Raw genomic sequence first — 17,491 nt, 5'->3', positions numbered from 1 at the left:
AATCCGTTTTGCAATGGGCTACAGAAACGATTCACTGAGAGCTGTTCCCCGGCTCCCAACGCTGTGCCTGAGGAAGAGAGTGCTGCCTCTGCTGGCCGGGCCTCCTCCCCGCACCCTCCTTCTCCCTCGAGCCTCCCCCAGCCAGCTGACAGACATTCTCCATTTCCTCTGCCACCTGAGGACAGTATTCGGTGCTTAGAAAACCTTGTTGTCTTCACTATTTGGGCCGAAGCTCACTCTGGGCCTTGGTGTGGGATGGAGAGCCCTTGGAGGCTGGCTGGGGGTGGGTGGGAGCACAAGAGGGGCTTTGGGCAGCCAGGCCCAGAGCAGAGCACTGGAAGTTAGGGTCTGTGTTTCTTCCCTGTGCCAGGAGTGGTCCCTGGGGTGTGTGTGTGTGTGTGTGTGTGTGCGAGAAAGAGAGAGAGAGAGAGAGAGACAGACAGAGAGACAGAGAGAAAGACAGAGACAGAGAAAGACAGAGACAGAGAGAGAGAGACAGAGAGAGAAGGAATGTGAGTGAGAGGACCCAGACAGCTTGTGTAAGAGTTCTATGTGTCAGAAGACAGGAAGTGACTGGATGTGTGGGGCAGTGCATGTGGGTGTGAGGGAGTCTGTGCGTCTGTTGTGTGAGAGTGAACGAGCAGCTGTGCGGTAGACGTGTCGCCGTCAGTGCATGCTGCGTATGAGTAGGGTGACTGGGTAGGATTTCTTTCTTTTCCCCTCTGTGGATCTGGGTACAGACGTCACTGTCCCAGCCGCTGGGATGTAGAACAGAGCGTGGGGGAAAGGGGAAGTCCTCTTTATATCTGGACAGGAAGTCCCTTTACAGAGAGATTGGGTAGCAGTGGATGCCAGGAGATGGGTGATGTGGTCTGACCTCGGGGCCCCTTCCCACTGTGAGAATGAGGAAGGGAAAAGGGATGCAGTGTTTGCAGAAGAGACACTGGGACAACCAAGTGGTTGTGGGATTATGGAACCAGGCCCTGAGGGATGATGTAGAGAGGCCCTACTTCCTCAGTGTAAGATGGGGCCTGAGGTCCAGAGGGGGAAAGTAATTTGCCTTTGGCCACGGAGACTTGACCTTGAGCCCTACAGGCATCTTAGGGGCTTAGACAGAAAAAGGTAGAAGGCCATGGCTGGAAAGGATTGAGTGGCTGTGTGAGTGGGCAGGATTGAGGTGGCCAGGGAGACAATGGTTCAGTGCATAGATGTGGTGCCCTGTCCACTGTCACCATCTAGTGGGACGGGGGTGCGGGTGTTAAATCAGTGGGAGGAGCAGAGCAGCACTTGCCCACTGGGGGCTGCAGCTGTGGGGGTCAGTGTCCAGCCCTCCGCAGCATCTGGGAAGAGTCAGAGAGGCACTGTGGCAAGGAACAGAAGGCAAACAGGGAACTGAAGTGGTGGCCCAGCAGAGCAAATGGGAAAACTGGGCACAGGAAGTCCATCTCGGGCTTTACCTGATGGACACTGGGCCGCAGAATCCTAGGTGTGTGGTGGGGAGGGTACAGTGACAGGTTATCCCATCCAGCTGCCCTCTAAGTCAGGCTGGCCTCATCTCTGAGACACTCACCAGACCCCAGAGCAGTCCTTGCTGTGCCTGAAACAATCTTTGAGGAACACATTCTCTCTCCGTTGACCCCAGCTTGCTCGTTCTGGATCCCTCCCTCTGGTCCCCAGCTCCTGATTCCCCACTGCAGCTGGGGTACACCTCTGCCGCTCCTGGATTTGGTGTTTGTTCAGACCTGTGGACTTCTCCCTCCCTGGTCGCTGTCGTTGTCTTGGGTAGGGATTGCTGTGAAGGTCCCTCAGCTGTGCCTCGCTGGGGCCACCCTGGCTCTGCCTCGAGGGAAGGAAGCTCAGTGGAGGCTGTTATAGATGTCTGGTCCTGCCCAAATTGGGGGGTGCAGGGTTGGGAGGAGCTGACCCTCAAGCAGTTCATTTGAGATGCCCTGGGCTGGGTCTGAGGGGCCGTGGCCCAGCCTGTTGCAGGAGCTGAGGGAGGAAGATGAGTTCACTGCCAGGAAGTGGAACTGGTTTGGAAGCTGGGAGGGAGATGGCTAGGGGGGTTGATTAGGGGGAGGGAGTGGCCTGAGTGGCAAGCAGGCCAGGGTCAGTGTGGTGGAGGTCCAGAGAGCCAAGTGGGGTCTGAGAGAGCAGAGCTGGGTAGCTGAGGATCCGTATACAAACGCTGGTCTTCCCAGCTTGCTCCTTTGCAGACGCAAGTGATGCGCCCAAGTCCTATTTGCTGACCATCCGTAAACACCCCTCCACTGAGAGGAAATGTTAGTCCAGATCCTCTGAGAAGGAGATGCCATGCCAAGACAAGGTTGGATGTTCAAGAGATTTCTTGGGAAAACACTTGTGAAGCGTAAGGGAGAGCCTGCAGACAGGAAGCAGGTCTGTCACCTGGGAAAGCAGAAAGGGAAGGAAGGAGGCGTGGGCAAGGAGGTCTCAGACCGAAGCTCACTGCTCAGAGAGCTTTGCTCCGGCTGATGTAGTGCTTCTGGAGCCAAGTCACCCGTCGGAGGAGCCTGCATCTGGTAGAGGTGGGTGGGTACTAGTACCTGCTGCACCCAGTCATTGGCTGCATCTGGGGGGAGTGGGCGGGTACTAGTACCTGCTGCACTCAGTCATTGGCTGCATCTGGGGGGAGTGGGTGGGTACTAGTATCTGCTTCACCCAGTCATTGGCTGCATGTAGGGGGAGTGGGCAGGTACTAGTACCTGCTGCACTCAGTCATTGGCTGCATCTGGGGGGAGTGGGCTGGTACTAGTACCTGCTTCACCCAGTCATTGGCTGCATCTAGCAGGGGTGGGTGGACACTAGCACATGTTACACCCAGTCATTGGCTGGGAGCTGCCTAGGGAAGCTTGGCCTTAGTGCAGATACGGTGATGGATACAGAGGGCGCACAGCAGGGGCGTCACCTGTGCTTGCTTTGGCTGGGCGTTCTGAAGGAGATTAGGCAGTGCATTTCCATGGCCTCTACAGGGCGTAAAGAAGTGGGGGATGTTGCTCCAAACCTCTTGCAGGGACTCGTGGCTCTTCACATTGCCTCTTCCGAATGCTCATTGGCGTTTAGAGTTACTTAATCCAATTCGCCTGGCACATATTGAGGATCTATAAGCTACATTTTCTGTACAAACTCAAAGACAAGCCAGACCCTGCCCTCACCGGTCTTAGCCCCTAGTGGAGGTGACCAGATATGAGAGGTGATCAGAGAGTCATCAAAGTCAAGGCTGGTGCTCCAGGGAGCACAGAGGAGCGGGAGGAAGGCCCAGTTAGGCATGCGGATTGGAAGAGAGTTCAGGGAAGTGCTGGTATTCGAGTGGGTCTTCGTAGGGCGGTGGAGTTTGACAGTAGAGGGAAGAGAAGGGCATTCGACTCCAGAGGAGGATGCGATGTGGCAAAGATGAAGAGCTGGGAAGAGCCAGCTCATGTTTGAACAAGGACAGGGCCTTCACTTTGGCTGGAGAGGAAACATGAGGGCACACAGTGGTGGGTAGAGGGGAAAGGGGGTGGGAGCAGACAACGGATTTTATGCTGTAAGCTGTAGTGAGTTTTAGAGGATCTTAAGCATGGGTGAGACACAACTTCTGCTGTGCTTGAAGGATGCTTATGTGGTCACTGGGTGTGAGAGAGCCCCAAAGTCACATGGGAATACAAGGGCAGGACAGACCCAAAAAGTTTCAGGAATCCCCCTCCCCTAAATCCTTCAAAATGCTCTAGCTGGGAAGTCCCGGGACCTTTCGTTCTCTAATTACAGAGTCGTCCCTCTGGCTAAATGAAATCCTCTGCAGCACTCCCCTGTCTAAGCATCTTCTGTTTGATGACGTGATGTGGCGCATCTCATTGTCAGTCAGCCACATCTTAATGTAAATGAGCTCATGGGCAGTTTTCTTCTCAGACCAGTTCCTGTTAGAGGGGCCCTCAGAATTGATTTACTATCGTCCCTATCCTTGTTTTACGGATGAGGCTAGTGCGAGTCAGAGGGCAGAAGTGGCGGCAGGGCCCGCCCTTAGACCAAGATCCTGTCACTGAGAACAGAGTCTGTGCGGAGGAGGTGGGGAGGGTTTACAGCAGGGAGCAGGGGCAAAGGAAGGGTACTGCCCGGGAGACGGGCAGCGGGGTGGGCGCTGCAGGAAGCTGTTGGAGGTCAAGCACAGGGAGAAAATCCTGTGGTTGAGAAAGCGCTGGTCCCCAAGAGCGGAGGCCTGTGTTCTCTGGTGCTGTCACGAACTTTCCTTGCAACCAAAAGCAAGTCATCTCCCCTCTCTGGGCCCACTTCCACATGTGTAGATTGTGGGCGATGACAATTTTCACCTCCTAGACTTATTGTGAGGATAAAAGACAATTATGGATGTGGAAGTTTCCTTCTAACTGAAAAGAACCGTACACGTATGTGGTGGCTATGAATACCATTAATAGGGCAGGCTGGGGTTGTTATGATGAGTAGATAAGTCATTCCACTTGACATGCTTACCCAGGCACAAAGTCAGTACTCCACAAAAATTAGCTGCTATTTCTTTTTCCCCACTATTTGGTCAAGAGCCAATTCTATGCAGAGATAATTCTTGACCGTGTTTAGGCTGAAACCCTTTTCCTCAAGAACTCTGGACCCAGAGCTGCTGTTCGGAGGCCGTGCTGTCCCGCCTGAGCTTCCACTCCCTGCGCCAGCTTTTGCTGGGATCCAGGGGGCTCCATGGAGGGGCCTGCTCTGCTCCTCCTCTGTGAGGTGGGCACTGCTATTACCTCTGTTTTACAAAACAGCTCGGAGAAGAAAAGTGCTCGTCCAAGGTCACAGAGCTGGCTGCAGCGACAGCCAAGAGCTGTTTGCAGTGGAAGTCACAGGTTTAATGCTCGAATCTCAGGAGTGTGGAGATGAGTGGAGTGTGTAAGGCCTAGCAGAGCGCTGGCGTGGGCAGCGGCTCAGTGGACAGTGGTCTGTGGACTGGTCTGGGTCTGGGTCGGCTCGGGTGTGGGGAGCTGCTGCTTGAAAGCTTCCTGCTCCATGCCCTGCTTTGGCCCGCCCTCGCCAGAGGCTCCACCTCACACCCTTCAGCAGCACCTGATCCCCCCCCTGCACCGCGGGCCAGCTTGCTCTGTTTGTGGGCCTGGCTTGGGCTGCCTGGTAACCCCCTCCTCTGTGGCCTCGCCCTCTGGGAGAGAAGCTCCAGGTGCCTGGGCTGCTGCCTGCTAGCCCCCTGGCTGTGTGCAAGGGGTGCCTTTCTGAGAGTTCTTTGGCATGTTTTCTGGCCCCCAACATTTTTAAAGCAAATTTCTCTATCAGTTGGCTCTTCCTCCTGCGTTTATTTATTCCTTCAACGAACTCGTTGAACATGCACAATGATAGCACTGACGCCAACATCTATTGAGTGCTCATTACATTCGAGGAGCCATGATGAGCCCAAGAGAAGGGAGACTGATAAAAAGGATCATCGAACTCCTACCTCTGGACAAGGCGCCGGGCTGGGCCCCCTGCAGGGTAAGCCTTCGGCCCGTTGAGCAGCCCTGTGAGGGCAGGGCTGCCATTACCGGCTTTGTACAGACCAGGGCGCTGGGGCCCGGAGAGAGCTTAAGGAACTCCCCTGGGGACACACGAGTGATAAACGCTGGCACCAGATTCAGACGTTTTGGCTCCCAAACCAGGCCCTTAACCCCACTACACCGACCACCTTCTCAGGGCTCATGTTTCTTAAGAGACGGATGTTTTAACATTTAGCTGTGGAAAGAAAAGTCATCTTTGGAATCATTTAGATTTCGATTCAGTTCCAGGTCCACCATTTATTAGTTGTGTGAACTTGGATGAATTAATGAAAAAAAAAAAAAGCTTCAACTTTGGGGCACTGTAACTAAGGCCCTTCCACGGCTGTGTGTCTTACAGCAGCTCAGATTTTCCTTTCTGATAATTCAGTAAGAGAGGCGTTATTATTATTTCCATTTTACAGAAGAAGGAAGTGAAGCTCAGAGAGGTTCAGTAACTTTTTATAAGCATATCAGTCAGTCTCCTGTAAGAAGATAGAAACCATAAAGTAATTTGAATAGAGAAAGTTTAATATAAAGAATTGTAAACTAGTTATAGGGAATTTTAACTATTAAGGGGTAAAGATAACACTAAAGTATGCAGGAATAGAGGATTTAAGGAGCATTCTCTGCCCATAGGGTTGAGGCAGGGTGCCTTTGAAATAATAAAAAAAATATATAGTCATGCACCACGTAATGATGTTTCAGTCGATGCCAGACTGCGTATATGTCCGTGGTCCTGTAAGATGAGTACCATACAGCCTAGGGGTGTAGTAGGCTATCCCATGTAGGTTTGTGTAAGTACACTCTGTGATGTTCATACAACGACAGAATCACCTGATGATGCATTTCTTAGAATGCGTCCCAGTCATTAAGCAACACATAACTGTATACTGTTCTCTGACCCCAAATCCTGATACAGAGCTCCGAAAGCCTGTAATTTCCTGTGTGACAGGAGTGCCTTACACAGAGCTCCTAAAGCCCTTGGAATTTCCTGAGTGATGGGAGTATCTTTGTTTTAATGATGTGACTCTCGGTGGGCTTCTGCATGGGGCTGGTCATCAGAAAGATCAAGCATAATTAGAAACTTGGAACTTTCAGCCCCACCCCCAATCCTCCGGGGATGGAAGGGGTTTTGGAGATTGAGTTAATAATCGATCATGCCTGCATGATGAACCTGCATTAAAAATCCCTAAACTATGGGGTTTGGGAACTTCCAGGTTGGTGAACACATTGACGTGTCATGAGGGTGGCAGAGCCCAGTTCCATGGGGACAGGAGCTCCCGTGCTCAGAACCCTTCCAGATCTCACCCTATGGACCTCTTCATCTGGCTGTTCATCTGTATCCTTTATAATAAACCAGTCAATGTAAGTGGGTCCCTGCGTTCTGTGAGCCATTACAGCACATTATTGAGCCTGAGGAAGGGGTTGTGGGAACCCCCAATTTATAGCTGGTTGGTCAGAAGTATAGATGACAACCTGAAACTTATGACTGGCCTCTGATGTCACAAGACTTTGTGGGACTGAGCCCTTAACCTGTGGGTTTTTGCTAACTCCAGGCAGTTAGTGTCAGAATTGAATTGTAGGATACCCACTTGGCGTCCAGAGTTGAAGAACTGGTTGGTGTGGGAAACCCTCCCCCCACATTTGATGTCAGAGCGTTGTGAATAGAGAAAAGGAAGGGCCTTTTCTTTTAGCATGCAAGGAAGGAGCAGATTTGGAAGAGGAGCCCCGTCCCCAAGGCTGAGACTCAGACCTCGTTGGAGAGGGTGTGGCTGTAATCTGCTGGATGGTGGAGAGGTTTCCTGAGGGCCCCAAATGGAAAACCAGCCCCTGGGGTGCCAAGAAAACTCTCTAGTGATCTGTCTTCTGGGGTGTGACTAAGACCCCCTGGGGAGCTGCTCCTGTATGTGCTGCTGACATTTGCTGGGGAGCTGCCTTCTGGGGTGCCAGTGGAACTTGCTGTGGTGCGAGCACCATTGGGATTTGGTGTTCCCAATAGTGACATGCTGGTCGCTATTTAATACAGGAGCAAGAAAGAAAGCATGTGGAACCAGGAGGAAAAGACCTTTCCTCCTGTAGTGCCCTCTACTGACAAAGCTTAACATTCTGCCAGCAGGCATAGGAGAAACATTCACAGGGTCCAGCTCCAGCATCCCAAAGCCAGGCAGTGAGGGTGAGCACGGAACTGAGAAGCAGGAAATTGATAACTAGCACAGTGAGTACTATAGCCTATCCTAGTTTATCTACTATAACACCCACCTTTCTTGACCCTCAGTTTTTCCATCTCTAAACTGGCCACAGCAATGCTTGCCTCACAGGGGTGCTGCGTGTATAAAATAAGACAAAGTACGGATGGGTCTGGACATTACAGAGGTTCAGTGAGGGTTAGTTGCTTACTAGCCTGTTTTCTTCTAGCACTGCAGGGTCTTCACACTGTAAGAGACTTAAGGCATCTTGAAGGCCTGTTTTCTGATTTCCAGATAAAACTGACGTACAATGAAAACGATTTATCTCAGGTTTCAACACCTGTCAATAGCAGAAAAGTAATTAGTTCCTGGGCCTCGTGAACCCTGTGTTATTTCTCTTCTTACTCAACTCTGCCAACTCACATTTGATATTTTAATTTAGGGCTAAAGTGGGGTGAGGTAGTTCCATCTGAAATTATTTAACATTGGCTGGCCTTGTACTCAGTTGCACAATCAGAGAATTTTCTTTTGTTTACAAGGAGAAGGGTTATTTTGACCAACTCAAGTTTTTCCTTAAAGATCAAGTTAGTGCTTTTATTTCATTACTGAATTGGCATCGTGTCACTAGTCAAGCTCATTAATAACGTTAACCTCCTGACACAGAGAAGGCAAAGAACGAATGTTCCAGTGCCGTAAGACGTCCTCTTGGACTTCTCATTTCCATCCACAGTCCTCCTGTCGCTGCTCGGGATCTGGTAGCAATATTCCAGCCTGCGTCATCTGGGTAGGCTGCAGGCTCTTTCAGCAGTTTCCGTTTGTGGGTCTCTCTTCTCTACATGTTCTGTTTGGGGGATCACATCTGTAAGCATGGTTCAGCTGTGTCCTCCAAACGACGAAGTCCCAAACCCTGGTCTCCAGGCCATAGCTCTCTGACTGCCTTCGAAGTTCTCTGTCTAATGCCTTCTGGGCACATCCCCATGCGAGCCTCCAGGCACCTCTGTCTGTCCCTCCTGTGGTGAACTCATCATCTCCTTCCAGATCTGCAGCCCCTGCTGCCTGGTCCCCTGGACTGCTGCCTCTGTCACCACACACTCAGGGCAGAACACCTGCTGTCACTTCCCGGGGCTGTCAGAGTTTTTATTCCAACTCCGTGATGTGGACAACAGGCCCTGACCGAGCCGGTCCCTGCTGACCCCCTCACTCCTCTTGTCCCACTCTTCCTTTACTCATTTCTTCACATCTTCCAGTGCATCAGAGCATTTCCTGCCCCAGGGCCTTTGTCCAAGCTGTCTCCTCTGTCTGATGTCCTCATGCCCACATCCTCAGAGCCCATGATCCAGCAGGGGCTGGATTCAGTGCAGGGTTGGCTATTGTTTGTCTGACCATCTGAGAGAGGTCATCATGTTTGAAATTAGTCACTTAAAACAAGGAGTATGCTTTCACAGTGGGTAGTAAAAATGGGCAAAGATTTGGTTGGAAATTATTTTGAAAATCGACAAAAATTATCATGTTTTTGTCATATTTAACAAAATTTAGATTGCATCGCAATTACGTGTGAGTGGCTTACAGTGAAGCAGAATGAACTAAATGTTAGTTCTTTGGCCTAGTTTTCCTGACAACATTGTACGCTAGCACCAAGTACAGTCTTAACCTTTGACTTTTGCAGCATGATTAACAGCGGGGTAATTCGTGTAAATTAGTAGAAGTCTCACTAATTTTCCCCTGAGCTTTGTGTATATTAGGAACGCTCTCCTTCAAAGCACTGGTCGTGTATTATCTTTTTGGATTTTCTTGTCTTCGATGGCTGACCGGTCCACCTGCCCGGTTATCCTTTATCACTGACTTCGCTGGTGACCCGTGCAGCTCTAGCATGACTTTCGTTGACTTCCTGACATGTGGCGTCTTTCAGAAATTGCAGCGTTACTCTTAGGCCATTTGCACTGTGTAGTCCTGGTGTGACTAGAGTGGCGCATCTGACCACGGAGGAGAGGCCTGTTGCCATCCCATCCGCCTCTTTACGGGTCATAATCTTTAGTGTGAAACAGTGTGTGTAGGGGGTGGGTGAGGGAGTGGGGGTCGTCTTGGAACGAGAGATACTTTTGTAGGTGGTGAGTACATTAGTGAATGTTTTCACGTTCAGTCCTTGCTTCCCTCCCTGACTTCACAGCTGGGGGTTCTGGTAGTGGCTTCTCAGGCACTGAAGACGTCCTGTGCAAGTCTGTTTCTCAGAGCTTGCTCCTCCCCTGTATTTACTGCCCCTCACTTCTCACACCAGAACCCAGGGGGCCCTTATGGACCCCCCTTTATCTCCTGAATCTAATAAATTTCCCTTGTGCTAATGGTTGCATGTTCACAAGGGAGCCCTGGCCTCCTGGCGGGGTCCACACCATCCTATCTGGGACACGGTCTTGTGGGACAATGGACACGTCCTCTTGTTTGTTCCTTTGCATCTTCCAGGCCACACTTTGTGCAAAACTGTAGAGCGTTGGAGCCGGGTTTATGCTCCACCCAATATTCATTAAGGGTCTGCCGCGTGCCAGGAGGTTTTTCATCTGTTCTCTCATTGGATCTTTACAGCCTTCCTGTGAGGTGGCTGTTTTTTCACCCCCATTTTAGAGATGGGACTCAGAGGAAGTCAGTCACTTGTTTCAGGTCTCACAGCTGAAGAGCGGAGCTTCAGTAAGGACTGTTGTGTCTTGCTTTAGCTCCAGGCTCTCCCTCAATTTACAAATGATGAAACCGAGGCCCAGAGATGGGAAAGGACTCACCTAGGACACATCAGCAGCTTAGTGGTAGGAGCAAAACTTGACCCCAGCCCTCCAATTCCCTGGCCATCTTCTTAGACTCTACTTTTCTGCTCAGACTTGTCATTGTCCCCCTATAGTTTTAGGAAAAGAAAACAAATTTCATATGAAATTATTTAAAAACTTCCAGACTCTTCCTTAGTTGCACAACCAAACGTTCCATTTTATTTACAAGTGTATTTTTAAGCCTTTGTAGATTTCCAGTGATATATTTATTTCCTTACTGAATCAGCAACATGCAAGATCTAAAAATTTATCAGATCCATCAAACTTTCAACACTCTTTGACACAGGGACTATATTCTACTGAGATTTCACTGTCCTAAGACAGCCACAAACATTGATATATGATCAAAGAGAAGTATCTGTCCAGAAGCCAGGTTCTCTGACTCCAAACCCAATGCGCCCGCCCAGACTCAGATTCTTTATTGAAGAAAGTGATGTGTTTTACTGATTAACGTCATAGCTCTAATTAGAGAGGACTTGCTATGTGTCTGGCACTTTTACCTTTGCTTTGCATGTATTAACGCATCTAATCTTTAGAACAATCCCACAAGGGAGGTATTATCATTACTATTTTACAAACAGGGGCATTCACCTGGGGATATGTTGATAATATTAAACATTCACTAGTATATTTTCTGGTTTTCATAAAGGTTTATTTTCTACTTCTAACCCTGGAATCGTCTCCTCCTCATGTGGCCCCTTCATGTCCCAAGACGTTGTTATACTGTGGCTTGATAACGCGTGAGCCCTCGGTTAAGGTTCTTTGAGTATGAGTCACAGAGCACCCGACACAAGGGCTGAAGAAGCAGGCAGTCCCAGGCTGGCTCAATGGCTCAAACCCCTCCCCACCCCAAACCCCAAAACCAAAATCGACCTTTTTCCACCCTCTGTTGTCTTTCCTCACAACACTGATTTTGGTCTTCAGGCTTGTTGCCTCAGGATTTAAGTAGGGCTGCCTTGGCTATTTTCAAAGGCAGAAAGCCAAGGGATAGCCGGGGACACCGGAGCAGCGTCTCTCCACGAGGCGAGAACAGCTTTCCCCAGGAGCCCTCCAGTACGTTTCTCTGTGTGTATCGAGTTGGAAGTCACGTGGCCGCTCCTAGTTGCAAGGAAGGCTGGGAAAACTGAACCTTTGCGTGTGTGTGTGTAGACGTCACTCTGGAAAAAAGTGGGAAGGAAATACCTATTGGATCGTCAAACAGTTTCTATCATACGTGATAAACTGCTAGTGCATAAATATCTTTTAATGTGGTCTCCAGTGGGTAACTGAGACACTCCATTATTTAATTCTTACAACAACCTTGAGAGGTTGTTGAGTGACATGGTGAGAGCTCAAGAGCTAAACATGCTTACTTTGAACTTTCTGTCATAATTCCATGACTTGACAATGCGTGGTGTATCAGGGTGCTTTCCGCTATTTGGTCACGTGCCACATAATGACATTTCGGTCAATGATGGACCCACGACAGTGGTCCCATAAGATTACCATATAGCCTAGGTGTGTAGTAGGCTATCCCATCTAGGTTTGTGTAAATACACTCTATGATGTTTGCACAACAACAAAGTGGCCTAACGGCGCATTTCTCAGAACGTATCCCTGTTGTTAAGCGACATATGGCTGTATGTATAACAACCCCCTTGCCTGTGAGGTTTTTATATGTCTGATTACCACTTCTTGCCCTTGTCCTTGTCCTATAGTTTATTTTAGCTGAAGAGTATAGGTAGAAGATAGGGGCCACTGGGATGCACCCTCAGAACCCTGAGACTGAAATGAATAAGACTGTATTCATTTCATAAAACGAGATGAGCCACTTTAGAGACAGGCTTTGTCCCAGGCCCACAGAAGGAAGAGCAGGTGTGTAAAGAGGGTCTTAGGATTATCTTTGAGGGAGGGGTGGCTGGGGGACATCTCTGGGAACTTGGCCCTTCCTTCATGGGAAAATGCCCACACGTTTTTGGCCTTTCCTGGGAACCCTCACGGAGGGCGAGCTCTCTTCATGGGCTCATCCTGAGAAACTGCAAAGCAGATGTCTGCTTTGGGGAGGTAAATTCTTTCCCTTCTGCCTTATTTTCAAAGGTCAGCAGAGATGACTATAAGATCTTGCCGGCCTAATTTAGAGGCCAATCTGCTCGTAGGCCCCAGGGCTAGCATGCCCATTGCCGCCCCAACTGCTTCTCTGATGGGCAAAGATGTTCTTTTGGGGAGATCTGATGGGGTGGGGGCAGCGTCTCTTCTGCCCCTCTAGAGCTTGGCTCTCACGCTGCATGGCAGAGACAGCAAGATGGGCCCATTCTGGGAATAATCACCTCCTCACACCTGGAAGTGAACCCAGCAGCAAAAGTGCAGAACGATGCCTGACTGGGAGTCAGGGCTCTAGTGTTCGTTCATCTGGCAGGCGTGGAGCGCCTACCATGTGCCAAGTACCGAGCTAGTGGTCAGCCTGGAGGAGGAGTCAGCCTTCCCACCTCCACGTCTAGTGCCCTTGACTCCATTCCTATGCAAAGAAGAAAGGTGATTAACAGAGCATGTTCTGCATGTGGGGCCTTGTGGCACTGTTCTATTTTCCTGGTGAAGAAATGGAGGATCAAAAGGAGCAGGTCCATGTGCCAGCCACGCAGGCGGGAGGCGGCAAGTCAAGGCTCAAACCCAGGGTAGCCTGTCTCCAAGATTCACCCGCCTCCTACTTTACTCAATACCCTCAGCTCAGTAAACAGGGGCTGGCCTGCCCAATGCTCTGGGTAAGAAGCTGCAGGGTTTTCCTTTTCCCCAGGAAGGCGGGGGATCAAATGTTTGCTGCTTTTTTCAGGGGGCGGGGCTGTGGACGTGCACTTTCCCAGACCCCAGGTGATTCTGATGCCCAGCAAAGCTGAGGACCTTCCTGCGATACCCCACGGTGGTGGGAGAGGATACAAAGGAAAAGTACGAGTTGTTCTTCCTCAAGGTGGAGGCAAGGAAGGTGGCCCAGAGAGGACAGACTTGAAAAGGAAGGAGAAATCCTAGGCAGAAGGCCGTGGGGACATAGCCACTAGGCACAGCGGGCACAGGGCCTGGGCCCACAACACTTTAGGGGTCCAAGAAAATGTTTTAATTTCTTTCAAAAGTCAGAAGAAAAAAGCCCAAACATTTAAGGTCAGAGAACATGTTTTAATTTCTTTCTCACAACAGAAAAAATGAAATTTTTAGGGGACATGGAAATCTATTAAATTTTGCCTAAAATAGAAAAGAAACGTTGAAGTATTTAAAGTTATATCAATGGTAATATTTGATATTGATATCCTATGGTGGGAGGGGCCCAGGAAGCAGACGTGCGCTGGCCCTTATGGAGACGCGGCGGCTTTGGGCAGGTGGGCCGCATGAGGCCCAAAGCCCGGGAGTGGGCCAGGTGCTGTGGGAGGGCCCTGAGCGCCGGCCCAGGAGGTGGGGCCTCATCTTGAGCATGCGGAGTCACTATAGGGTTTACACGGGGAAAGATACAGTTAGATTTTCAGTGTTAAGAAAATCCCTTTTCTTAACATGTTCTCCTGGGCGTGGCTTTGGAGGGGCTGATGGGAGACTGGCATTCGGGAAATCCGAAGGAGCCGGCTATTGAGACAGAGCCCGTGGGAGGGGACAGAGTCAGGGGACAGAGGACGCAGAAGCACTAAGACTGGGTGAGGGCTCACTGGGCCTGGGAGGATCTCAACCAAATGACGAGTGTTTTGATTAATATCCCTCAGAATCAACAAAGCTCTTTGTTCGTGTTCTACTTCCCACAGATTGCTTAGCTTCTGCTATGGACCAACTGTTTATGCTCCCACCTGAAGAGCATGTGTTGAACCCTAATCCCCAGTGTGATGGTATTTGGAGGGGGGGGGCCTTTGGGAGGTGATAAGGTCATGAAGGCAGGGCCCTCATGAATGGCATTAACGTCCTTATAAAACAGACCCCAGAGAGATCCTTGGTCCCTTCCACCATGTGAGGACTCAGTGAAAGGCCATCTAGGAACCAAGAAGTGGGTCCTCAAAATACATCAAATCTGCAGGTGCCTTGCTTTGGGACTTCCCTTTCTCTGGAACTGAGAGAAATAAATGTCTGTTGTTTCTAAGCCACTTGGCCTATGGTCTCTCTTCACAGCAGCCTGAGCAGACGCCCAGTGATCCCTTCGTTGTGCGGGCCGAGTTGAGGTTGGCCTCTTGCTCTACCCCGTTACCACCTTTAGGGTCCCGGACCACTCTTGTGCCTGCTGCCAACTTTACTGTATTGGTTAGGATACTGCTTTCTCCTGTGACAACAAAACCCCCTGAACTTCAGAGGCTCAAGGTAGTAGATTTCTTTCTGCCCCACCTAATAGTTCAATGTGGGCGTGCCTAGTTGGTGGGCAGCTTTCCACCAGGTGGGGAACCTGGGCTGAGTCCTCTTCCATCTGGTGGATTAGCTAACATCTGGGACCGTGGAGTCCTCTGCATGGAGTCAGAAGACAGGCAAAGGAGACAGTGGAGAAGACACACCCGATTCTTTCCTGCCTCTGCCTGGCGGTGACAGGTACCACTAGTGCTGACCTTCCACCATGGACACTAGCCCCCTACACCCACCTGGATGTCGGAGGACAGCAACATGGTCTCTGGTTAGGCAGCTGCTTCCCGTGGCAAGTCCACACTGTGGAGGGACAAGCACAAATCTTGGTAGAGAGGAGCCATCTGTGCCACCTCAGCCCAGGGCTATTTCCAGACCGAGTGGTGAGCACATCGGAGCTACATACCAAGTATCCGTTAAGGAGTTCAGGGTTGATTAGCCACGTCACATTATGAAATATGATAAAAGAGGTACAAAACACGTGAAAAAACCTCTCCATGTTAGATTGAACCCTATGGAAATGCTGTCTTGTAGCTAAAAAGTAGTCGAATGTTGGCGATTTCACATGATTCAATCTAATATATCGAGGGAGCTCTTCCAAACAGCTTTTCTTAGAACTCTAGCTCATAACTCTGGGAAAATACTGTGTACTCTATATTCTACTGGGAGAGTCAAATATGCTTTAGCCAGTTAAAAGCTTTGAAAAATCCTGTATTTAAGAAAATCCTGCATTGTTTAGTTTCTGTAATCAGTGATTTCCTAAGTAACTCTTGTTTAATCAGTGATTTCCAGGCTAATCTGTGCATAGAATTCATTTCTCCCAAATGCCTGTTAAGCTCTCATAGCATTCATCTTTACCTTTTGCACTTTGGGAAACTTTGCATGGAACACACAAGGGAATCCGTTTATATAGCAGAAAAGAGGTTTTTCTCTACGAAAATCCATACTGAGCACATTGGTGGAAAGGATAAACGTTTGTTGAGTGAATGAATGACTTTGCACTATTCTCATTTCTCTGAACCTTAAGTGTTTCATCTGCAAAATCAAAAAAGAAGACCCATTTAAAGAGCATGAGAAGGCATCACACACGTGCTCGCTTCTTCCGTCCATCAGCATCCCTGAGACTGAAGGAGGCAGCCACTTGCCACGTAGAGGACGTCCTGTTTCAGCAGCCACATGTGGGATTGCTTTGGTCCTGACATGCAAACATGTTTAAGCACAGCTTCTTGAGAACTCACACGGATATTTGGGTCTGGCAGAGTTATTTTTATGTGTTCAAGAGAGAAGAAAATATAAAGCAACATCCTTGTGTTGACACGAAATGGCTGCCCCGTGATTCTGGGCTGGAGGTGGGGGTTGAATAAGCGAGCTGAAACGTCCACATGGAATCACTTTTCCATGGTCTAATCTGGGAAGCGGAATGCTCCGAGCTTGGAATGGAGCTGTGGCTCTGGTTAGAGGGTTGATTCACTGGGGCCAGCGCGGCCTTGGCAAGGCCGTGGATGCATCTGCCCTCCCCTCCCATGACCTCCTTCTGGCTGCCTCAGCTCCAGGCCTGGCAGAGCCCCCAGAACGGATCTTTCTCCTGGCCCCCAGCAAGGCTCTGAGCCGACTTCCAAACATGTGTGACTGATTTGGTCATCTGAGCTTGAGGCCCCTCTGTGCGGGGGACCTGGCTGGGATGGGTCTCTCTCTACCCTGCACACTTGTCACGGCTTCCAGCTGAGTCCACGTACCTGGTCTTCCTGCAGGGCCCCCACCCCAGGGCTCTTTCCAACACTAAGAAGAAGCAGGGGGAGGTCCTAATTTGAGACTGAATGCTGTGCCTGTTTTCCAGGTTGCCGTGCGGCTGGTGCCTCACACAGGTCTCCTGCTGGCAGCTGAGTATGGTCTCCAGGGGCAGAAAGACCAGGTTGGAATCTTGGATTGGCCACTAGTGAGCCGTGGAAGCTTGGACAGATATTCTACTCTTTTTGAACCTCAGTTTCTTCATCTGTATAATGGGGATAATTATTGGTGTTTCTCCTGTCATTCAACCACCTCACTCTCCTTGAGGGCATTGTTCTGCATGCCACTCACTGGAGACACAAAGATGAACTACAAGTGCTCCCTGCCTCAAACAGGTGACATTATCTAGATAGAAAAGAATGGCTAGGCATCTAGAACCTGGCGAAGTGGAAATAATTGGGGCTTTAAGTTCAGACACATGGGGGCCTCAATTCCAGCTCTGTTATTGTTGCTGTGTGATCTCGGGCGAGCTGTGCTTTCCGGTCCTCAGCTCCCTCAGCGGCACAGTGAGGAGGTTTCTAGATGATCTCTCCCCCTTACGTCCTATGATTGTATACAGATACCAGCCTCGAAATCAAAAGGAGAAATAAATCAGTTGGTCACTTGGTGTCATGTAATTAAGCCAAATGGGCGCTGCGGAACTTATAACTCTGTCCTGGACCTTCCAGATTGCAGGCGTTTTGAGGAGTCCTGTGGATTCCTGGGGAAAGGGCCAGAGCTTTGGCATCCAACACACTTGGAGTCTGATCCCACTTCTGCCACTTACTGGCTGAGTGACCTCGAGCAAATCATTCAGTGTCTTTGAGGCTCCATTGCCCATCATAAAATTTGGGGAAAAACATATACTTTG

At 49.9% G+C, this 17,491-nt stretch overlaps 1 long non-coding RNA gene across 3 annotated transcripts in view; it reads left to right on the top strand.

Moving 5' to 3' along the window:
- Positions 1-17,491, top strand: part of LOC102149727 (uncharacterized) — a 59,706-nt gene that overhangs the window by 34,723 nt on the left and 7,492 nt on the right. The window contains exon 4 of one of the 3 annotated variants that reach the window (XR_011430991.1): positions 16,691-17,243. The exons of the other annotated variants lie outside the window; for them this stretch is intronic. This is a non-coding gene — a long non-coding RNA (uncharacterized lncRNA). Of the gene's footprint in view, positions 1-16,690; positions 17,244-17,491 lie in introns of those variants that run through there. 3 annotated transcript variants of the gene reach the window in all.

This window comes from Equus caballus, chromosome 2 (genome assembly GCF_041296265.1).
Source record: "Equus caballus isolate H_3958 breed thoroughbred chromosome 2, TB-T2T, whole genome shotgun sequence".
Taxonomy (NCBI): Eukaryota; Metazoa; Chordata; class Mammalia; order Perissodactyla; family Equidae; genus Equus; species Equus caballus.
This window is presented reverse-complemented; position numbering and strand designations above follow the sequence as displayed.